The sequence below is a fragment of the Falco cherrug genome, chromosome 2 (assembly GCF_023634085.1).
Source record: "Falco cherrug isolate bFalChe1 chromosome 2, bFalChe1.pri, whole genome shotgun sequence".
NCBI lineage: Eukaryota > Metazoa > Chordata > Aves > Falconiformes > Falconidae > Falco > Falco cherrug.
In genome coordinates, this window is record NC_073698.1 from 30,733,776 (window position 1) to 30,757,965 (window position 24,190).

A 24,190-nucleotide genomic window follows, 5' to 3' on the forward strand; every position below is an offset into this window, starting at 1 on the left:
CCTGACGGCGGCCGGAGGCGGGGACCCACCAGCCGGGCCTGCGGCACCGCCCCCTCCCCTTCGGCGCAAGGCGGGAGGGGTGTGTGTGGGGGGGCAGATAAGTGTGTGGTGATTGGGCGTCGGCTTTTCCGGGTTATAACGTTGCGGCGTCGTCTTCTCGCTCATACGCATGCGCGAGGCGGGGCCAGGTCCCAGGAGCGAATCGCCGTGCGCGGGAGGTGGGCCGCTCCCCTGGGGACGAGCGTCTTCCTTTGGCGCGATTGGCTGCGGCGGGGGCGTCCGTGCGCGCGGCGCTTTGGTGGGGGGGTGGGGGTGTGCGGAGCCGAGAGGCTGGCGCTGCGTCCGCCATCTTGGGCCGGGGCTGGCTGTAAACTCTTGGTGGTGGAGCGGGCTGGGTGCGGTGGGAGCGCCGCCATTTTGGCACAGTAGCGCTCGGGCGGCGAGGGCGAGGGGTGAAGGGCTGAGCCAGGCAGCTGATCCGCTTGAATGAGCGGTAGGCTGCGGGGATGGCTCCGGCTGCTGTTTTGGGCCTGGTGTGGCCCGCCCTACCTGAGGGGCTGGGGGATGTGGGGCCGCTCATAGCGTGTAGGGTGAGGCCGTCTGACCCTCTGCTCGCGTCTGCGGGGCTTCCCACACCCCATGTGGAGTCTAGGCGGTTGCTAGGCCCCTGGGGGAAGTTGCCTTGGTCAAAAGGGTTCTGGCAGCTGGCTGAGCTCAGTGAGGCTGCAGGCACACGGGTGGGGAGCATTGGAGAATGCAAGTGTTACTGAGGGATGTTTGGGCCTTTGATTCCAGTCCTCCAAATCAAAATACTTGGTAGGTGAATGAGTTGCTTAACTTGACTGCTGGCCCTTGCAATTTGCCTTTGCTGATTGCAGCTGTATCCTATTAAGTGCTGAATTATTACTGTCATTTTGATTCAAAGTGTGAAAATAAAAGTTTACGTTGGCTTTAAAATTTTCAGCGGTATTACTTTCCAAGTGTTTGTGTTATGGCTAAGTAAAGGGATTTTTCAGAGGCAAAAATGTAATGTGCTTTTAAAAGATGGGGAGGGTGGTTTGTCATTGCTTTTTTATCACGTCTTTTTTTTACCATGTTAAACTGTAGAGATAAACTTAACACACTCCAATAATTGTCAAAGCATTTCCAATATTGTGGCTGTTACTACAAGTATTTCTTTAGTTGGGTGAGGGATAGAAATTAAATTTAAGTCTGGGGGGGAATGCAATGTTTATGTAACTTGGAGCTCTGGTCAGACCCAGGATTCTGCAGCAGATTTTGATGCCCAGCATCTGATTTCTACTTCTATAAAGCCTTTTAAATGTTTACATAGGGATCCCTACATCTGTGCCTGTGTTTGAAGTTCATTGATTAGTGTATGAGTACTGCCTAACTCTATAGCGAGAAATGAGACAACCAACAGTAACATTGTTGGGAACAGGTGGTTCAACATTACTGATGCGCTGACAAATCTCTCAATAAAAATAGTACTTTTCAAAAGTGAGATTTCTTTCCTGTAATTGTTTATTTAAAAATTAATTACAAGCTTTTCTTGCTCTGGGAATATACTGCATTATGAGGTGATGATTGCAGGTTAAGTAATTTCACTTTACTGAATTATTAATACATGTCTGTGCAAATTAATATTGAGTGTTATGAAACACTTGTGTTACAAATTGTATATGAGGAATATATCAAATACAGAGAAGATGGAGCCCAGCATCATCATAATTGTATTAATTGTAAGTTATTTCCTCATTAAGTTTTCTTTCCTTAAATGCCTGCTAAATGACCTCCTGGGTTTGTCTGCATGCTTTCAAACTGTGTGATAAGCATTAATCAGCAATATGGGGATGATACACTAATTTCATAAACAATGAGTATTGTTAAATAATTATGGTTTGGTAATGGGATTGTATATGTCTGCTTGCTTGACATGGCTAGGGTGATGGTGTGATTGGGTTTTTGTGATGATAAAGTTGCCATATGCTTCATGGTCTTGAGCAGCAAATGGACTCGAGCCTTTTTCCGGCAATAATTCATTGAAATATAAGTATTGGGAATCTAACCACAATGACGGTTTTACTTGGAAGCAGTCGGTGGTGTTACCCGGCAGCACTGAGGAAAGCAACCCCTTTGCTCTGAGCAAGCCACTGGAGCTTATTCTATCTGCCATAGCAGGATCTTTTGCCTGGCACTTGTCAGTGAACACGCACTGCTGCGGTCTGTGGTGGTCGCTCATGGCGAGGCCTAGCTCTAGAAAAAAGATGAGGGAAGTGCCAAGACTGTCCTTGGAGGCTGATGCAAGGAATCTACTAAAATGAAATTTAGGACCGATTGGTATCAGGATTTTGCATTCACACATATGCAAATGAGCTATATGTCAGTGTGGTTGGAAGTGCGGTTTTCGGTGTTGTAGCAAGTGACTGCGGAGGACATGTACTGAAGAGGGTGACACTGGTGTAATCTGTGTTACTCCTTATGAAGTGCTGGTAGCGCTCCAAAGCTTTTATTAGCAGCTGGGAGGGATGGAAGAAGCTGGAAGCACATGACTGCACGCCTCTAAGACAAAAGAGAAATTAGTAATATATTCTGCTTGTTATTTGAAGCAAAAGGAATGGGAAATATATCCTTTTTAAAACAAGTTTAATAAGGAGGCAGTTTTGAAACTTACTTCTTTCCCTGTTTTTGCTTTTATCTAGAAGTGTAAGATAGGCGTTCTGCAACATAGCAGCAAATTCTGCCAGTGAGCCAGTAAGCTCAGTTCTTCCTGAACTTGTTAGGTGGCAGAAGCTCACAAGCGATACTGATGACACATCTGAACAACCTGCTGGCAGCACTCCTCTAGCAGCCGTATAAGCTTCTTGGGGCTCTGCAGTTTAGACGTGGACTGACTTAACTGCATCTAGAGGTGAGGATAGCCCATTGCACATGCCTACCCATTTGCTAGGTGCACCTTTGTTAGGGTGACAATGAAAGGGCTGACTGTCCTGGTGAGTGACTGAGTTGCTGAATTGTGCTTTTGTGTTACATAGTTCTGGTTGTATTTAGAGACTTCAGATGAACAATTGCTTAGACAGGCAGACTGCAAATGGCTACTTTGAGTGGGAGGAGATGAAGCTAGTCCAAAGTTGTCTTCTCCATGGATGTTTTTATTATTTTGAATGTGGTGTGAGGATTTGGATGTTTGCTCATATGGCCAGATAGGCTTGGGTGAGGTACAGAGACTCCGGTCTGACTCCAGATAACAGCAAAGCAGTCAAAGCCATCAACTTTGGAAAGCCATGGGCATTTGGAGGATGTTTTATAATTCTCATTTAGCTTTTTGCCCTTTTCTGATGGGATTGGCTTATTGCGTTATTGACCCTTTTCTTCTTAAAGTATCATCATATCAACTGAGTATTTTTACCAGCTTCTTCCCTGTCACATCCTCCTTGTTATCCTTATTGATTTAACTTGCTCCTTTATAGGTAAGTGCCCATACCTCATTCTTTCAAAATGCAACTTTTATTTAATGTTCTGTTTTATTGCATGATCAGTTTAAGTATGGTTCCTTTTTCACATATCTAATCTATCTTGGGTAAGATAACAGATCAGAGAACTGGTAATTTTATACAGATCATAGATAATTGTTTCTTTACAAAATGTGTTCAGTGTGGCATCTTTTGGTTTATCTTAAAAAATTTTGATTCATTATGTATGAAGACACAGGGTAATATTCCCTGTAGGTGCATTGCTTACTAATCAGGTTTGTCACAGACTGTTTACAGGCCCTCAGTATGTTTTGTAGTTCTGTTGCTATTGTAGATATGTCGTTTTAATTAGGTTATTTGGATATTATTTTTTTCCAGTTACTAAAGAAAGGGGAGATTTGGGATCTCTGAGAAGCCTGTAAAATGATTTTTGTTCTACCTGTAATGAAAAGCACATTTGTATTTTGGGCAACTAAAAGTCAAACAAATTGTCCATTTGAAAAGTGGAGCTTCTAAAATCATAGACTGTTATGGCCCTAAGGGAATCTTAAAACACAGGCAGAGACTGGCAATGAAAAGGAAAGGAAAAATTTGTGTCATTGTTTAAACAATACAGTTCTTTCATGTGGAGGACCGAGATGTCTGTTAATTACCAACTGGCTTGAGAGTTTTGGAGTCTGGCCCAATAGGCTGAAACTGTTAACCATCCACTAGCTGGCATATCCTTCAAGGTCTGCATTTGGAGGCTGGTAATGTAACGGGTTTCATCTTTATAGATGTTTCTGTAGTAGAAACATTTTCAGTTTTAGCTATATTTCTGTCTTACAGTCCCAGTATTCATTGCCAACATAGATTCCAGACAGTTGAGTGAACACAGAAAGCAAGGACTGGTTTAAATGTTAGATAATGTCAGACCAAGTTGAACAGCATGCGTTGTCTTTGCTGTGCCACGGCCCCACCACAATACACTGTTCAAGACCTAGAACTGTGTCCTCTAATTTGGATGACTTGGATGAATTGACAAGTTCTGAAAGCCTGTGATTACAGTTGCACTTGAAAGGGCCTGAGGTCTCTGGAAACCAGGCAGCAGATGTCTGTGATGAAAGGAACCCAAAATAAATGGATGCCTAAAAACCTTTTTATCTTCGTTTCTCCATGGGAACATAACTATATGTTTATCTGAAATAAATGTTCAGGGGTATTTTCGGAAGTAAAGCTAGTGGTTGTAAAGTATTCTGACTCTTTTGATGGACTCTGTTTGTGCGTTTGCATGCCAATTAAAGTATGTGTACCAAGTATTTTCATTAAATGAAGATGTTGCAGACAAAAATTTCTAAGCAATCTTTAAGAGTTAGTGAACTTGTGGTGTTCCCACTCATAGGAGATGTTCTGTGGAGTGCTCCACAACTTCTTTTTGATTTGCCTTTTATTTTTTAAATCAAAGTGTAGAGGAAGCTGTCCTTGTGATGCCAGGTGATGTAAGGTTGATTGGTCAGTGCTGGTCTTGATAGCAGCTGTACAAAGGCAAGGGAGTGAATGTGTGGCATAGAATTGGACCTGACCTAATAAAAGCCATCAAAAGGAGGCATATGGCAAAAACTTGGAACTCATTATTGTGTGTAGATGGAATAACTGCATTCAAATAAAACTGAAACCTGTAAGATTTCAAATATACCAGCCACAGAAAACAGGGTAAATATATGTCGTGATGTAGGGGCTCAACAATAGGGCTCTTGAAATGAATATTCTGGACTAAGTAGTCCTTAGTTGCAGCCTCCTGTGGGAAAACTAATTTAGCTGAAGAAAACCCCGAGGGTTTTTTTAGTTGATTGCTTTTCGTGATCCAGTTCACTATGCCACATTAGCAGCTGGTTTGGCTTAACTTTATAGAGATGTGGAAACTGGCAGTAAGGTATGGAGAACAGGAGGAGCAAGGATGTGAGGCAGTATTGTCCTATTAATGTTTATTGCATTTGGTTTTGTTAATAAGCATTATAAGGGGCCAGGGAAGCCACAGTCCCCTGAACATTTTAAATTGGCACTGGCAAAGAAAGAAACAGTTCTGTTCACCCTGTGCTGTTCAGCCTTCTCTTGTTCGTTTGTGTCATTGCTCAGGACACTGATTGAGGTTTGAAAAAAAAAGGTTACTTATTTGGCTCAGCTAATTTTATCTGAATAACTTTCCCCTTCTAATCTGCTGTGCAGCCACTTCGGTATTTCTTCTTCTTTCAGGGAACTGAGGGTGTACTAGGTGCAAAATGAGCATCTGGAGATAGATTGCTTTTTAATTTGATTGTTGGTGTCATTGATCCCAGTTTAAAGTGTGTGTGCAACTACTTCTTCAGTATAAGCGAAGTGGTGGCATGGGCAAAACACTTCCTGTGGATGGTCTTCATCGCCCAGCAGAGCTGTCCTAAGCCTGGACCTCTCTGCATCTTCAGTTGTGCTAGACCAAAAACCCCTCCTGCTTTTTACAGACAGTGGAGGTGAATGGGTTTCTTTTGGAGGTGACTCAATTTAACTTTGAGTTAATTTCTGTAAAATTCTTGAATGTCTGGAATCAAAGAAGCTATGTTGGAAATGTGCAAGGCATCTGTTCAGCAGCACTGAATGAGAGAAGTGAACTGTGGGTCCAAACCTTTGCAACCCTTTTTCATAAGCAATGTTACTTAAGTGACTGTAATATATGAATTATGCACTCCTTTCACAGAAGTGGATACATATGCTCTTTGTTACAAAGTAATACCAAAACAAATTTATATTGCATGCAGATTGACATTTAAAGAAAACACAACAACAAACTTTAGTAAGATTGAGTGCAGCTAGACAAATACATTTCGTGTGTATCTGACAAAAAAAAAGAAAGGAAATGTCCACCAAATACAACTGGTTACCTTAGTTTAGTATGCTGATATGGTTTGTCAATGTGATGAACCAGTTATGTGACTTGTAGTTTGGTAGCAGTTTTAAGTGCAGGATTATTTTTAAGATTATTCGATTTTGTTAATGAATTCATAGCAAGGTGCTATAACCCTTACATTAGCAGATCAAGAGGTATGGTTGCAGCTTGTGTGCAGGAGTGAGGATAAAAGGATGGGATGGTGGGTTGTTTTTTTTTTCAAACTGTTTTTGCCACCACATATTCTAGAAATATTTTAAAATTGCATCACCCATCCTCCAAAAAGGTATTCATGGATGGATGGATTGTTTCTTTTCTTTTGTTCTTTTAGTGTTGTAGCCTGGATTGTCCATGTTAGAAATGATTGATAAAGGTAGTTCCAAAGATTTAAAATCTTACATTTAGTAAGACCCTCCACAGTTCCTCTCACTTCTCCAAAAGCTGCATTTTTATCAAATATAAGAGGGATTTGGTTTTTTTCAGCTGTTAAATTTTCAGGGTGTCTAGCAGGCTGTTCTGTCTCCCTCTTCAGTTGTGCTGTTCCTAGAACTGATTCAAGGGAGGTGATGGCAGTAAGGGCTAGACTTCCCCAGAGGTTCTTGGGGTGCATGGAAGATAACTTCCTGACACAGCTGGTCAGTGAACCAGCCAGGGGAGATGCCCTGCTGGACCTGCTGTTTGCAAACAGGGAAGGACTCGTGGGTGATGTGGTGGTTGGAGGATGTCTTGGGCACAGCGATTGTGAGGTGATAGTTTTCAGTTCTTGGAGAAGTATGCAGGGGGGTCAGGAGAGCTGCTGCCTTGGACATCTGTAGGGCCGACTGGCCTGTTTAGGAGCCTCGTTGACAGAGTCCCTTGGGAGGCGGTCCTGAAGGGCAGAGTCGTCCAGGAAGGCTGGGCATTCTTCAAGAAGGAAATCTTAAAGGCGCAGGAGCAGGCTGGTCCCGTGTGCCAAAAGATGAGCTGGCTTAGAAGACCAGCCTGGCTGAACAGAGAGCTTTGGCTGGACCTCAGGGAAAAATGGAGAGTTTATGACCTTTGGAAGAAGGGGCAGGCAACTCAGGAAGACCATAAGGATGTTGTGAGGTTATGCAGGGCTAAGATTAGAGAGGCAAAAGCCCGGCTAGAACTCAGGCTGGCCACTGCTGTAAAAGATAACAAAAAAATGTTTTTACAAATACATTAGAAACAAAAGGAGGGCTGAGGACAGTCCCCATCCTTTATTGGATATAGGGTGGAACATTGCCGCAAAGGATGAGAAAGAGGCTGAGGTACCTAATGCTTTATTTGCCTCAGCCTTTAACAGCAAGACCAGGTACCCTCAGGGTACTCAGCCCCCTGAGCTGGAAGACGGGTATGAGATGCAGAACGAAGTCCTCACAGTTCAGGAGGAAACAGTCAGTGACCTGCTGCTCCCCTTAGACACGCATCATAAGTCTATGGGGTCAGATGAGACCCAACCAAGGGTGCTAAGGGAACTGGCAGTGTGCCCAGGTGGCCAAGAAGGTCAGTAGCATCCTGGCTTGTATCAGGAATGGTGTGGCCAGCAGGACAAGGGAAATGATTGTCCCCTGTACTGGGCACTGGTGAGGCTACATCCTGAACACTGTGTTCAGTTTTGGGCCCCTAAATTCAAGAGGGACATTGAGGTGCTGGAGCGTGTCCAGAGACGGGCAGCGGAGCTGGTGAAGGGTCTGGAGTACAAGTCTGGTGAGGAGCGGCTGAGGGAACTGGGGCTGTTCAGCCTGGAAAAGAGAGGCTCATTAGAGACCTTATCGCTCTCTACAACTACCTGAAAGGAGGGTGTAGGCAGGTGGGGGTTGGTCTCTTTTCCTGAGTAAGAAGTGATAGGATGAGAGGAAACAACCTGAAGTTACACCAGGAGGGGTTTAGATGGGATATTAGGAAAAATTCCTTCACTGCAAGGGTGGTCAAGGATTGTAACAGGCTGCCCAGGGATGTGGTTGAGTCACCATCCCTGGAGGTATTTAAAAGACATGTAGATGTGGTGCTTAGGAACATGGTTTAGTGGTGGACTTGGCAGTGCTGGGTTAATGGTTGAACTTGATCTTAAAGGTCTTTTCCAGCCCAAATGATTCTATGATTCTATTCTATTATTCCCTTTTTGGCAGCAATGTAAACTTAAAACAACTCAATTGTGAAACAACATCTTTAAATTTTTTTACAGCATGAGTTAAAAAGAAAACTTCTTACATCTCAGTAATGTTTGTGCCTTGTTTCCTGTTGCAAGAGACTCTACTTACAGTGAATAAAGTACTGCTCCATAACTGCACTTTGAAATGTGGGGACAACTGAGTGACAACTATTGGATTGGATGGTCTTTAATAAAGACCCCATGTCAATCTAGCACAAAGGCACTAGTATAGATTTATACATACAGATTTATTGCAGCAAGGAATACAGTTCACTTGCTTTTAAGTGTGGGAAAGAAGTTGTGTGGGGCTTTTTAAGTAAGGTGACTGGAGATTCCTGAACACGGAGATATTAAAATTATGTGGAAAGAGAGTTCATTTCCAGCAGCCATAGCGATCCAAGCAACATGTAACATTCAGCTCTTTGTTGTGCAGGGAGGCACGACTTATCAGCTTTCCCTCAAGCATACCTTCTAATTGTATACTCTCACTTTCTGCAGTGCATTGGCAGTCAGGCAGCTAACTTTCACTTCTGCAAATAAGGAAAAGATTGCCAGTTCATGGTGGTCATTCACTAGGTGTTGCTTTTGGATACAGGAGAAGCTGTCTGCAATATATGGTTTATTTGTTGTTAGAAATAAGACATCAAATTGAACTTCATAGGGTGAGGGCAGGATTGCAGGGTGGTTGTAGACCTCTGTTAAGGCAAATATTGTGTATATCACATAAACCCTGGGAAAAGTCTGTGGGTTTGGGGTGGGGTTTTTTAATAATTTTTGTTTGGTTTGTTTGGAGTTTGGTTTTTGGGTTTTTTTGACAAATTGGTTTAAGCAAATGAGCTGAGTAAGGCTGAACCTTCTAAATGCAAGCTTATTACATAGGAATTGTGCTTACCTTTGGTCCTACTCCTCCTCGTTTGCAGGTCATTAATAGGTCTTGTCTTGTACATTGCAATCCGTGTTTAAGTTTGTAACTGCCTGGGACATCTGTACTGCTCTATTGCAAGCATCGCACACAGCCTTGGGCAAAACAGGAGAGTAAAAGACAAAGTGCTTTGGTCAAAGGCAGTTTGAGTGAAGACAGGTTTGAATGAACTCTGAGGTCAAGTTGGCTTGGTAGTCTTTAGGTTGTGCGTTGTTTGGAGAAGGTTTTTCCCTTCAAAACCCCAACATTAATGTAAGGAGATAGATGCTGCTGCAATTCATCTGTGTTCCACCCTTTTGTCAGAGAAAGGAAGATGTTGCCAGAGGATTTCCCAAGATACCCTCATGCTATTCTAGTTTCTTGGGCAGGAGTTAAATGCTAAGAAAACATTCACAGAGATGTTGCCCATTGTTTTTCCTCTTTCACTGAACTCCCTGCCCTGTAAACTGAGTATCTCCTCATCATGGTTCATAAGGTCTCGTTGCAGTTCATAAGGTCATGGGAGAAGATGGCTGCAAAACTATGTGACACTTACATCTTTGAAGACAAAAACCGTAAGGGACTAAGCAAATTTTCTGTTCTGCATGATGTGATATGCTGTTACATCACTAATATACTTCTAACATTGCTTACAAGAGTGTCTCTCAAATTTGGAGAGGAAAAAATGTGAGAACACGTGTCTATCTAGAATGTGCAGAGCTGAATGTGAAAAGATAGTTTAAGCAAAGGAGGGGTCCTGTCGATTTAGAAGTGGTTCAAGGGCAGCAGCCAATATATAGGAATAAGTACTTTTTTATAAAGACAATTAAAGAAAACCTTCCAGATTTTCTTTAGGATCTAGGGCTAATAAGGAAACATTCTAAAAATACTGGGAACAAAAAGAACAGCAACATATGTCTGATGGCTGTGCTGAACTTGTCAGCAACAATGCTGAAAAGACAGAACTGTTACGTACATCTGCCGTGAGAATGAAGCTGAATATTACAAATAATCATGTAACCATGAACAAATCCATCATATTACAGCAGTAAATAAAACCTGAACTTTTGTGTTACAAATTTGTGGAGACTGAGGAATTGGTTTTTTAAAATGGCTAATGTAAAACTGTCCAAAATTTTAAGGATTGTCATGTAGCAAATGCTATCCAAGATGATGAATAGAAAACAGGTATTATGTCTAGTATATCAATTAGATTTGTATATCAGTATACAAATATATATTTGGCTCCTGAGAATGTTACACTCAGTGAAGAATCCTTGAATTAAGATGTATTTTTGTGATGTTCAGTCATTGGATGTTTGCAAAACAAACCCAACCCCAAATGAATGCACAGTTGGAAGTAAATGCAAAATCCTGACAGTTTTATTAAGGCCATGTAGAGTAGAAAAACGATATGATGGCAGAGCCTCGTGTATTTGATTGAATTAAAGAGCATGTTAGCTGACTCTTTTGAAAGATGGACTCCAAGCTTTGGAAGTTAATCGCCATGAAAAAAGACTGGGTGCACCTTAATGACGAGGAACAGTATCCAAAAAAATACTGCTGCAAGGTATTGAGACTGACAGGCAACAGGCAGTGGACAAGACACTCCCTGTAGAAAAGTGAGCCTGACAGTAGTTGAATACAATGAATGCAGAATAAGAGATTTCCTTTCCAATATTATTGACCCCACTTCTGGAATATAATCGTTTGATTGATTCACCTGAAGATATATTTTTAAACTGAAGTCAGTACGTGTTGTAGGTGTTGGAGAAACGTATCTACACACTTGATAGCAATGAAGTAAACTCTGAGTTTGAAGTTATTTGATTATGTACCTATGCATGAACAAAATCGAGAGCCTTCAAAGAGCATCCATTTGCAAATACAAGAGTTACGATGGCAGGAAGCAGAAAGTAAAAATAATGCAAACTTGTGTAAAAGCAAAAAATACTGGAAATGGTAACTGGTAACTATTGTACTAGCTTATTGATGGACTATATAGGTGCCCCAGCACTTGAAATTAATGTCAAGATCCAAGATCTTTTAAAAAGCTGCTCTTGTTCAAGGAGATGTTGAGGTACATCAGACGATTCATTTTTTGTGTGAGAGCCGGAGTAGATCTTTCAATTTTTAAATACACTTGTTGGTAGTACCAACATTCATTTCTTGTTTTGAGAAGAGGCAAAAATCTTCCCATTTTTTTTTCCAAATGAGGTCTTATTTCATAAGTCTATAGGAAGCATATAGAATCTGTCTTCAATTTTGAAGAAAAGCAAGTTCTATGTAAATTGTCACAGATTCTTATTACTTGCTACTTTTAAACTTCCTAACCATATCATCTGTATTTTATTTAAAATAAAATAGTAAAAATAGGTAGTGTGGGTTTTGGGTTAAATAACAAGGTATTAAACAGCTCTAGGTTTTATGTCTTTACTCGGCTCATACACAGCTGTTTGGATACAGGTCTTTGTGTGCAGAAATCTGTCAACTGAAGTTCTTATGCTTATGAAAGTAATTTCATCCCATGATGACAGCTAGTATAGACTGTCTTGCTGGACTGGCATGGGAAGTTGAACTGGCATGACTCTTGCTAGGTGACCTTCTCATGGGATTCGGCCTGCTTTCAGAAAACTGGCCCTTTCTTCTCACTGGTACTTGGGTAGAAAGTCCAAAATTGGCAATAGTTTGCTTCAAAAAGCACTGCTGTTTTTAAAAGAAACTATTTTGGGACTTTTCTCTTTCAGTTCTGTTATCAGGCCTACAGCTCTGACTCCTTGGATTTGGGAATCTCTGTTTGATTTAGTAGATAGGAAATTTTGTCTCCTTGTGAGGTTAGGCTTGGACACGACATTGAGGAATGTCATATGAGAGCTAGAGAATTGAGGTCCTGAATGCATATATAATTTTAGACAATGTGTTCTGCAGGTGTTCAGACTCAGAGAAGTTCTCACTATGATACAAGATTGTTTTTGTTTTGGTGGGGGGGTTTTGTTGGGGTTTTTTTCAAAGATACTAGATAACTTCTCAAGTCTGGGCTGGTAACAGCTTGAGACTTTTTTTCGTTTGTGAGGGGCTACACCTCACTTTCAGTGCTAATCATGACTTTCTGTTTGTTATTGGACAGTAGCAGTCTTACTCTTCAGAAGTGTAGATTTTGATGGCAGATAAAGTTGTTTTGTGAATGCACGCTGCAAAGGCACACCAGAGAAAAGTTACCAGTTGTTCCCATAGGAAGAGAGGAGATATGTAAACGCCTATTAGTGTGAAAAAAATGTAATTTCTTGAGCTGTTTCTGGAGGGTGTGACAATGTAAGTGTAGATCTGTGTGCTGTGTAATAAAGGAGCTGTCAGGTTTCATTGAGAGATGTGTAGAGGAGTGATGTTTGCCAAGATTTTAATCAGTATTTTTGACCTAATAGAACCTATATATCGAGAGCTTGCCATTTATGTCATGTGGCGAGTTATTTTCTTCCAGGTATCCAGAGCCTGTCAGGGACCTTCAGTGTAGAGGCTAGCCAGGAACAGAGTTGAATTAAAGCACACCGATGTACCTCAGCTGCCCTCCCTCCAAAACAGAGACTGTCCTGAAGGCAGGCACACTGCTGCATGTTGGTCCTCCTTTAGGGCAGGCTTCCTGCACTAAAAAATGCCAGCCTGCAGCATGCCTGCTGCCATGTAAAGCATTCAAAGAATGACCCTGGTTTATTAATTAAAACAAAAGGAACTCAGCCTTTAATTGGACACTTTGTGGTTGTATGTGTCTATAATTAATTTATAATGTTAGCTGTTGGGCAGCACAGATGAGGAGAACAGCGGATGGCTTTTTAATAGGGTGGGAATGTGCATGGTTAGGTTTTCCCCATCAGGAAGTAACAGTATTGGACTCCATAAAATACCATAATAATTGGCTCAATGTAGTCAACTTTTAGCCAGGCTGGACTAACTAGCTCTTTAGGGAGGCACTGGAGGCCTCCCTAAATCTGTGATAGGGGATTTGTGACAGCAGGGACCGTTTATCATCTAACAGGTTGGATGATCACATTACAATCATGTTATGATCCTTATTGTGGGACCAAAAGTGCAAGCATCCAGGTTTGCACTGACTGACCGTCTGTCCGTCATGTGAAGGCAAATAGATTTGCAATCTGTCAAGTGATGAACATACTTAATTGTTTGTCAGGAGGAATGACTTTGGGGTACTTGTGAAGGCAACGTCTCCATGTGCAACTTGAGCTTGATCAATTCTCAAGGTTCCCTATCCTAATCCAGTATGTTAAACTAATTGCAGGACAAAAACTGGCAAAGAGCAAAACTTGAGAAGACCTAGGTTCTCTTTCTCCAGGGGAGCAGTGTTGACAGCCAGAGATTTTCTGGTGTGACTTTGGGCAAGTCAGTTTAGAGCAACACTTGCTTAAATGTAACAGCCATTTTTCATTAATTATAATAATGCTTAGGCTTCATTATTGGAGACTGGAAAAAATTGTAGTTCTTAATCTGAATTGAATGAACAATGAAATGAATGAAAGCACAATGAACAGTGCTTTGGACCCTCTTAGCCTAATATTATTCAGTTTTTGGTTCAACCGTTCTGCTTTAGTAGGATTCTTAACTTGCATGAGAAGAGACTCAGAAGTTTGTTCTGTCTGTGGGAATGGTTTCTGGAGATGTACATCACACAAACTGCAAGATTGTCATGCCAGTCTGCAAGAAAAGGACACAGCAAACTGGGTGCTGCCTGGGGTGTTTGGTTCCATCACTATAGTGTCAAAGCAGCTTACGGTTTTGAATGCATGCATTTTCCAACAGGAAGTTTTTCCAAGATCACATAGAAATGTATGACACAAATGGGAACTGACTCTTGGTTTCTTTGGTCTGAACTAATTTCTTCATTGGTACAACACCCTAGCTCTAGCTCTGTGTGGGACTTTCTGGTAGTAGTTGCTCTTTTGTCTGGGGTAATCACTTGAAAAATACAGTGGTTCTGTGGGTAAATCCTGGCCTTTGCTGCCCAGAACAGAGAGCTAACTGGATTGCAGTAAATCATTGATGGCGTTTGATTTCTTGTTTGATACCCCATCTAGAGAAAATAGTCTCTGAGCTCTCTTGGCTGCTCAGTCTTGAGTGTCGGAAGCAATCTGTAGCAATCTGTTGTATCTTAAGTATTGCAGATAGAACTTCAAAGCCCCCCAAGAAGAAAAGTAGTTGGTCTTTTAAGATCTTTGAAGCGAATGGGTGTGGAGCCATTTGTAGCTATTTAGCATGGTGATTTTGGATGATACTTCTGGAAACCTCAAAGATGCTAATGGCCTAAAGCAGAAGAATAGAGTGGTCCTTCTTCTGGTACATATTTCTTCTTCTACTTCGTGCTTGGTGTCAGCTGCTCTTGGAGGTGGGATTTGATGGAGATTTGTCTGATCTGGAATTACAGTTCCTATTTACTATAATTCTTCAACTGTACATTTCAGGGTGCACACCTTTGGGTATTTGCTTGGTGCCATCTCAGTTTCCTCATATGAAAATGTGTGTTACGGTGAGTAGTGAGGAATGTTTAATTTGTGTTTCAAATCAAGCTTGATTTTTGTTCATTTGCAAGTCGTCTTGAGAGCACCTGATGAAAGATGCTTTAGACTTCTATAGTAGTGGTCAGTAGAGGAAAAGTCTTAATCTCAAGCTGCCTTGCCCCTTGTCAGAAACAGAGACACACGTTATGTATAGAGAAATTACTGTCATCAAAAGGCAGTTGATCTGCCTGGTATTTTCATTGCACATCACCATTAGCGAGATGAATACGCACTAATACAGCTTTCGGCTTCAAGCACTATTGGGAAGTTTAAGGTTTTGGTTAGGGATGCTCCATTGTCTTTCCCTACCAGGGAGGTTGTAGGGAACATACATAGGGGTTTTTTGCGTACGTGAGCATGTGGGAAGGGAATGTCTTAACAAGCAGTACCCCATGCTGTCTTGCTAATTCATGCTTAATATTAAGAAAATTGCTTGCTGAAGTTACATGGAACCAACAGCTAAATTCAATATTTGTAAGAAGACTAAATGGTATTAATATTTTTTGAATATTTCAGAAATGGGAGATGGCAGATAAATACCTTACACACATGAAAGAATTGCGCAATCTAATGAGGAAAAGTGTTAGCAGTGATGCAAGGACTATCTTCCAGCATACTAGATAGTGAGGGCTTATTTGGCCCTATATAACTTTTGTTTGTTGCTACTGTAAATGACTTTTTTTCTTTTTAGTGTGCTGCAGTGCGAACTGTTAAGATTGGGCCTCCCATGGTACATTTGTGTTGAGAGGTTATATTTTAGATCTTCAGCAAAGCTCTTTTTGTTGTTCCTTCTGAAATGAGCTTTCCTTTTCACGTTTTTAATTCTGTGAATGGACCTTAAGCAAACATGGCCACTGAAGTGGCTGACTGTACAGAGCTGTGATAGAAGCAGTTTGGAGAGATGAAGGCTTTAATTATATTAAAAAGCCTGTTCAGCTCTTCAGGGAGTTACTGATTTTGGAGGACTAGTTTCTGTTTGCATATGTCCACGGGTAAAAAGCATGATGTTGTCGTGAGTTCACTGTTCCTCCACTCATAAAAATGGGAGTGTGGCTATGGTTCTTAATTGTGTTTTCTATTGGGACATAGTAGATAAGGGATGTGATTAACGTTTCCTAAGTGACTTTTCAGAGCAGGCATAAAATTCTAATCTGTTTCATTTTTCAGCTGTTGGGCTTTAGTTACCTCCTGTTTAGATGTAATTCCTGTTTGGGGGTGGGAATGTGCAAGGAAAGGGATCCATTTTAGCAGACTTTCTCTAAGGATGAAAGTTGATGGATACCTTTAAAATGAGTAAAATTTTAAATACGCTGGCCTGAACATGAAGTATTTAATACATAAAGGTTTCTGGTAGAAATGCCAGTGTTAGTGTGTGATTGCTGGAATGATGCACATGAGAATAATATGTTCAGTAAAATCTCAAGAGCAGTTTATAAGAGTTAATACGGTTCTTTAAAAGAAAAAAAAATCATCTTACCAACTGTTTATTTGCTTTAAATAAAACATGAAGGAAAAGGCAATATGTGCTTAAAAGCACTAGAGGGAGCCACGAGGAAGAAGAGGGGAAAAGCACTGAAGACATGTTTGCATTTTTAGGAACATCCATTTAAATCCTCCCCCTTGCTCCAGCTAAAATGCAGCTATAGGTCGGTCACTGCCTGTGGCTGCTCCCTGCTCCCCCCCACTTCACTAAAGAAATTTCAATTTTCTAGTCTGGAGAGAAGCTAGAAGATTTGCTGCTTTCTAAATGGCTGTAGGGAAAACTACCTGCCCCTCCTTAGACTGTATCCGTTTTTTTGCTTTGTTTTGTATTTGGTTGAGCAGCCAAATTTTAATTTGCCTTTCAGTGCTAGTGGCTGTTTTGGGGGGATTCGTGTTTAGGCTCAGTTCTGATCTTGTGACCCTCAGAGATTATATGGGTGAGAACGAGGAAAAAGTAGGTGTGTTGGTACATGTCTGTATTGGGGATTGATTAGATGAAGAAGAGTTTTAATGGCATTAATTTGGAGCGGCCACGTTGCTCTTGCAGGGGATCAAAGGAAAGTGAGTATCTGCGAGCTTGTAGAATAAAATAGAAGCACAAAGTTACTGTAAAGTCTTTCTCATTTTATGAGGTTTTAGAACCTCAGGTTGTTGGGCACACTTCTTATATTGCTTTGTCATAAAGCTAAACCCTTGAGTTTAAGTCTTAACAGCTTTACGATGTAGATAAGTAATTTCTTTTTAGCTCCTCTCCACCTTGATAAATTGCTGTTCATTTTGATATCTTGTGATCTGTAAGATTAGGATGAAATCCTGGGAGTGGGGGAGAGGGTTCTTTAGTTTTCAGGTTTTGGAGGGTGAGGAAATCTTTTTGGTATTCTAAAGTTTCTCCTCTTGATATCCATCATTACACAACTAAACCTGTCGTGGTGGTGTAGTGAATTTTGATGGCCTGGGGCCTTGGCATTGAGCAATTTTTGGGGAAGGAAGGATGGATGATGATGATATTATTATTGTTGTTGTTGTTAGTAGGGCTTTGGAATGCTGGAAGTAATCTTGGAGGAGGTAGACAGACTGGAAATGGGTGATTAAAGGAGCAGAATTAATATGTATGTACTGTGTGTTTTATCATCCGCTGCTGTTGTTTATTGCTACCACACTCATTGTTCAAACTCCCTGATTTCTCTTTTCCACTTTAGAAAATAAATGGAAAGGGCAGAAATAATGGACTGGAGTTTTCTTCCTTTGGTCTTTATTAGACAGAATGATTTTAAGTTATGAAAGCGAGGACAAACATTTCTCAGAAGTACTTTAACCATGCTTTAGCCTGAGGAGTCTGCTCACTTTAAAGGAAACAAATATAATGGGATTTAATTATGTGAAGGCTGGAGTCCTTTAGCAGTGCACAGAGGTTTTTGTTTTCAGTATACTTTGAGACTATAAAGAATTGTCGACTATTTATAATTACCTCATCCCAGATTTGAGATGGCTACAAATTAAGAATTGAAGAAAACATCTCTTTTGAAATATTTAATAACCGCTTTGCAACAAAAAAACCCAACCCCAAACAGGTAAGAGCACTAAGTAATTACGGCGTACTTTCTGTTGGATGATTCAGGGCCTTTTCCTGTCATCTGAGAATTAACTGCAGTGAAGATGAAACAGAGTCTTGGAATAGCAGAGGATTTTTTCTTTCCTGCCCGTTTAGCTACTCTGCTTTGGACTGTTTTTCCTGCTGCAATGCAGGGATGGGGGCAGGTGTGTTTCTGACTCTCCTGGTGAGTAGCAGGCTCCTATAAAGCCCAAAAGTTATTTCCTCAGGTAGAAGAGTGGCAGAGTTGAGCAGTAGATTGAGCAGATATTCAGTTTATTCCTTAGAACTGGGAAAACAGGTATGTTTACTTCGAAGCAGAGGATAGTGATTTTTCTAAATAAATTTCGTATGCTTCCAAAGGGCTACTTGCTCAAAACGGTCCAGGAATACTTCAGGGAACTCAGTAATACACGGATTATCCAGTGGACCCCCTTAATGTGCAACTAAACCAGCTTTTTTTGTGATTATTCAACTGCAGGGTAGCACCCCCCAATGTTGAACTCTACAGGGCAACAAAGGGGGGACTTTTTACCTGTTGAAGTGGTGGTGGATGCACTGATGCACTATGGAAAGGCTCTTTCCCTCAGGAGAAGGAAAAATGTTATTCTCTTAAAAACACACAGTGGAAATTAATGATGTGGTGTACTTAGACTTCTGTGTTGCCTTAGGAAAAGCCGATACCTTCAGTAGTAGCCGAAGGGCAGTGTTTTTGTTGTTTGTATTTCACTATGACATTTACCCAAAGGCTGCAGTATCTGATAAAAGGAACGGGCCAACCCCTGAGCGGGTGTAAGGTGCTGCAGGGCACAGTGCCCGTTCCCTCTCCTCACTGAGCTGGAGCAGAGCAAGGTGCCCCTGAAGTGATGTCTAGCACCATTTTTTCCCCTCCAGGTCCTTCATATGGCGAAATGTCAGCCTGTGCTGGTTGTCCCCGTGCCTGCTAAGCTTTGTAGAGAAGGACGCCACTTCAGAAGGTGGCTTGTCCTGCTCTGGCTTGGCATCCGTGGCATCCCTCACTGAGCTCTGGCTGGAAGTAGCCTAGGAAGGAAACCTGGCGAGGGGTGTGCGATGTGAAGCTTTTCGTTCCACACTGCAGGAATATTTCACTACAGGTTTAAAGCAGAACTTGCCACTTGGTGTCACTTGTGGCAGGGCTTTTGGGTGCAGCGGGAGCAGCATTAGTGCCTATTCCCAGTACTGTTCAGGGCAGTCCAAAAGCATGGGGCTGAGGTATGATGATGATCTGTTAAGGTGAAGTGTAAGCACAGAGGGTGGTGCACCTCAAGCGAAGCTGAGAGTGCAGAGCTGCTGATCTGAGGTTGGCTTGGCACCTCCCATGCAAGTGCAGGAAGGTGGAGGGAGCCGGGATGGCTTCTGCCTCTCTGAGGCCAAGAAGGATGGGCAAGGTACTGGTTTTTGGCTCTTCAGAATGAGGATTTGGATACTCCTGTTTGCCTCAGTTAGGCTCCGGGATTGCAAGGCGGCCGTTTTGTTTGTATTCCTCAGAAATGAGGTTTCTCGTGCTTTTTTTGTTGCCTTTAATGTAGGGCTGTGAATTGCTGCTGCAGGTGAGCCCTAAATCAAAACCTGATGCAGCTGTAGTGCTGGTATGCGGTGGGGGCCAAGATTAGTTCCCCAAGCAAATGCAGCGTACAAAATTATTTTTAAGAACATAGGACTTCGGCTAGGCTTTGTCCTGAGGAAGAGAGGACAGGAGGTGAAATCCCCCCCGGCAGGTGAGCTCAGCAGAAATACATGCTGGGCTTTCAGTCAAGATGTGGGTGAAGATGAGATTTAAATCCCGTCCTGCAGTGCCCATGGTGGCTGGTAAAGCATCCTCCTTTCCCTGCTCTCAATGCCTGTTAAGACACTTGGGGGCAGCGAGGGTGAGTGTGGGGGAGGGCACTTGCCATTCCCTTTGGGAACATGTGGCGCTTGCTGAGCGATAGCTGCTGAGAGACAAAAGCATTAAAAATTTATTTTAATTGCATTTTGCTACATTTGTGTGCTTGATGATAGCTGGTAGTACTTGTTTCAGAATACTTTAACTGTATGATTATTTTCCCCATCACATCAGCTTTTGGAAAAGTACTTTAGGCTAATGTTTTTCATCGGTGGAATTTAAATTTTGCTTAGGGTATGCTGCAGGATTTTTTTCCCCTCCAGCATTGTAGAAAAGTATTCACGTCTTTATATTGTAATATATAGGCAGGCAGGAAGCAGCTTAACTTCAGCTTCTCTGGGCAGGACTCCACTGAAAGATGTGGTGCCATGAGCATGTTGATTTTATTATTATCTTGTAACAACAGCCCGCTGTTGGGCTCCCTGATTTGCATTCTCAGCGGGATGGCAAGGTGAATAATTTAATTCCAGCAGCCTCCACCACGTGATGGTGCGAGGAGCCATTGGTGATGCCTCCCCTGCACCAACAGACTTTAGACGGGAATGGAAACTTACAGAAGTGATGCGAAATCGTCGCATCTCCTCCCTTAACCCTGGAGGAATCTCTCGGCGGAGTGATCGCTTCTTCCTTTGCTTTTCCAGGCGCTCCTCTGACGTGGAGTTTGGGGGGGGAGGGGGGGGGGTAGTGTATGTGTGCGTGTGAGCCTGTGAGCAAGACGAGTGAGGGACTAGGAAGCAGGGAAAATGCACACCCAGCCACGGAGCTAGTGGGCTCAGGAACGGTGAGGAACCGGAGCAAAGCCGGGAGCCCGGTCACAGGCAGCGGGGAGTGGAAATTTACAGCAGCTTGTGAGCGCCTGTGCGTGTTCAAGCAACCCTTTCTGCTAACGCTTTTCCAGAGGTTGACAGTTGCTCGGCAGAAGAAGAGCAGGAGGCCAAATCGTAGGATCCCTTGTCACTGCCACGTGTCAGGAACTGGCAGGGGGGTAATAAAGTGGAATTAAATGGAAGATAACTGAAGGCGGCTGCTGGCGGCTGGGCTGCGGGGAGGCGGCAGAGCTGTCTTCAGCACCTGGCCATGGGGCTGCGCAGGGCTGCCTAGGAGCCCCCACCTTCTCCACAGTAAGTGTCAGCTGAGATGATGCCCTCCGAGTGACAGAAAGTTAAGTGATTTAATGAAACTTTTCTTTTTCCTGTTAGCACTGGCCTTTTTGTAATAAACTGCTTGCCTGCTTGTTCTCTCGGTAGTTCCGCTGTTTGCTTTTTATAGCTTTGTAAACTGTGTTACCAGAGTAGCTTTTTAAAGCAGGCAACCCTAAACAATGCTCCTCCTGTTACATAAGGCGCTGGCTCTGCGACCAAGCGCTCCGTGTCCGCGAAATATCTCTGGAAATGGCTTTATTTACAGTGTGGTTTCCAAAAATAAAATATCTGCAATATATCATTTCTCTCACTCCGCTCCGCTGACTGCCTGCAGCGGCTCTTGAGATGCAGAGGAATGAGAGCATGGCCACTTGCATAAGGCAGTGCGGAATGGTTAGGGATGAAGGGAGGATGAGTGTGTATGTGGTCTGTCACAAGAAACGGCGTATGTAAATTAACCATCTCATTATTTATAGTCAATAGGTCTTGTCAACCTGAAATGCTAATAGCAATGGGCTCTTCACAAGTCGTTATAAGGCAGTACTTTCATTGAGCTTAAGGGAAGTTGTTTTTCTGAGCAAAGAGTCTGTCTTGGACTAATGTTACTAGTAAAGTGAAATTACTGCTGTAGGAAATTATTTTAATGTGTTATGAAGATACTGAAGGTAACACAGCAGGCTTGCTAAGAACATGGTCAAGTGAATGCTGTGTAGGGAGGTAACCTTCAGTAATATTGAACAAAAAGCAAAAGTAGTATTCACCTTCCTCCCTAATGGGTCCTATTATATAGGGAGAAGTCCTGTTCCCTCTTGGCTGCTGCATATGTTCTTTAAATTTTATCACCAGTTTCCATTATTTCTACATGAAATGGAAATTTAACTTGGTTTCCCTTTTACTTAAGTAAATGGAAAGCTGTTAAGGGCTGTTCTGTTAGAATTGTGTGTACTTCAGAGACGTTAGTTAAGAGACCTCTTTCTGTATGACTGAGTTCATGGGAGTTTTGCTGTAGACTACAGTTAGGAATGGAATTGAATTCTTAATCTTTTAGATTTGACAGACCTCCATGGTGCCAAATGGAAATACGGATCCCAAATATTCTTAACTCATCAATCCTGCGAATTTGGTGGCTGTAAAACTGCTCAGTTCTTATCTTTCTAGTTTTATTCAACATGAAGGAATAACCTACTACTTACAGCTAGTTCATTAGCATGGGTGGGACAGCCTGTGTAATCCTGTGGTACAGAGGTGATTGGTGCCGGTGTGAATATGGTGCTGCAGGACGCCGCTTCTGCATGGGTTTCAAATCTGAATGTTACCTGGCATTGCAGTTTGCAAATGCTGTTTTGTAATAAATATTTTCTAATAATAATAGTAGATGTGGTAGCAGAGGACTTGCTGCAATAAAAGGACACTAGGCAGCGAAGTCAAACATTCAAAGAGTTTAATTCTGGCATTTATCTGTGTCAGTGTAGTGTGTTCTCTGTACTCAAGATACTTTCATTAAGTTTGTATCATCACACAATTTATACCCCCTTTCTCATCATCACTGCCTCATTCTGGGTTTGGTTGGTGAACACCCGAGATGTAGCATCAGCAGCCCCATCTCTCTGTCCTCCTGCCATCCCCTTCTTCCCCTCATGTGCTGGTACAGCTGTTTGTAAGCCTGTGGGATTGGAAACCCCTGTGACCTTTTTTCTCCCCGACTGGGCTATTTTTTGTTAACCTGGGTCAGTTACCTGACCTAGCTCACCACATAGCCCTGCAAACAGCTGTACCACTCCAACAGAGGCTGTAGGGTTGTGAATAATGTGGAGCAGGGTGTCACTGTCACGGAACAAAACATTTATCAAACTGTTGCCTCAGTGACCAGATCGCTATTCGGTGTTTCATTTTATACCCTGTGTTTGCTGAGAGGCTGTGTAGGCTTTTTGTTTTTTACTGAATGGGCATTCAAGCACTCAGTTAAAAAGAGAATTATTAATTTCTTTTGAGTGCTTCCATAGAGTTACACCACAGCACTTGAGTGAACTATCACCGTAAATGCCTTCAGTTTCATGACAGTATTGAACAACTGTGTGATATTACTATTCTCATTCTGTAGAGGTGATCAGATTAAGGGCAAAGCTGCCTCCTTATTTTCCATGTCTGATCTTCAGGATGGTTGCCATCTGTTAAAAAAGAATTATGTTTGTGGTGATAAGTAGGCATTACTGCAATATTTTATGTGTTCAGGTGAAGTTTCAGCCATATCCACCTTCATTCCAGGTAATGCAACAAGTAGCCAACAGCAAGGCTTATGAGTAAATTCTTGAGTTTTTTGAATAATTTTGTTGCCAAGCAGAGATGGCATTCATTCACCCTAACCATAATGCTGTCCTCTGTTCTGTTAGTCTTGTCTCATTTGCAATGTACCTTCCAAAATACGCAACTTGTGAATTTGCAGAAAAGTTACTTGTTGTGTAGCCCTGATTCCTTCTGCCTATCAAATGAAACGAGGGTTGTGAGGGGACTGCGTGGGCGAGAATGGATTGGGCTGCTCTGAGTAATCATCACACATGGGGGCTTCCATCCCCTCGTCTGAGTTCATGACTCTGTAATTGCAACAACTTTCCCAAGTATGGCAGGAGGGAGAATGGAGAGATAATAAAATGTCTCTTCTATTGTGTAGGGACTGAATTAGGTAAAATTATGAATAAAGTTTGCTAATTCAGGCCCCAGATATATGGGTCTTGGGCACACTGATTTGAATGAAGGTCTCTTCCATTCAAGAAGCTCTCACCCAGTATGAGGTATTGAAATGTTTTGATTCCAATTAATAAGTCGATGAAGGTTTGGAACTAAGACAATACGGTTGTCTGATACTTGAAGGGAAGGCTTTTTTTCCGCTCATTTATTTTTGAAAACCAAATGACTTGTCCAGAGGAACTTCTGTGAAGAGCGCATGGGTGGGCTCAGGTGCTCTCTCCCATTCCTGCCTTCCTGGGCAGGGGGTGTTTGTTACCCAGCTGCTCAACTGAGTCACTTCATAGTGGGATGGGCCAGTGAGTGGAGTCGTGTTGTGGTCTGTGTTTTTCCTT

General features: G+C 42.2%; 1 protein-coding gene across 4 annotated transcripts in view; it reads left to right on the forward strand.

Moving 5' to 3' along the window:
- Positions 1 to 199: 199 nt before the first annotated feature.
- CAB39L (calcium binding protein 39 like) overlaps positions 200 to 24,190 on the forward strand; it is a 68,125-nt gene continuing 44,134 nt past the window's right edge. The window contains exons 1-2 of one of the 4 annotated variants that reach the window (XM_055701843.1): positions 327 to 816; positions 2,784 to 2,911. The gene's annotated coding sequence lies outside the window, so the exon portion shown is untranslated. Of the gene's footprint in view, positions 219 to 326; positions 817 to 2,783; positions 2,912 to 20,648; positions 20,753 to 20,869; positions 21,093 to 24,190 lie in introns of those variants that run through there. The other 3 variants (XM_027815861.2, XM_055701845.1, XM_027815864.2) reach the window with 3 other exon arrangements.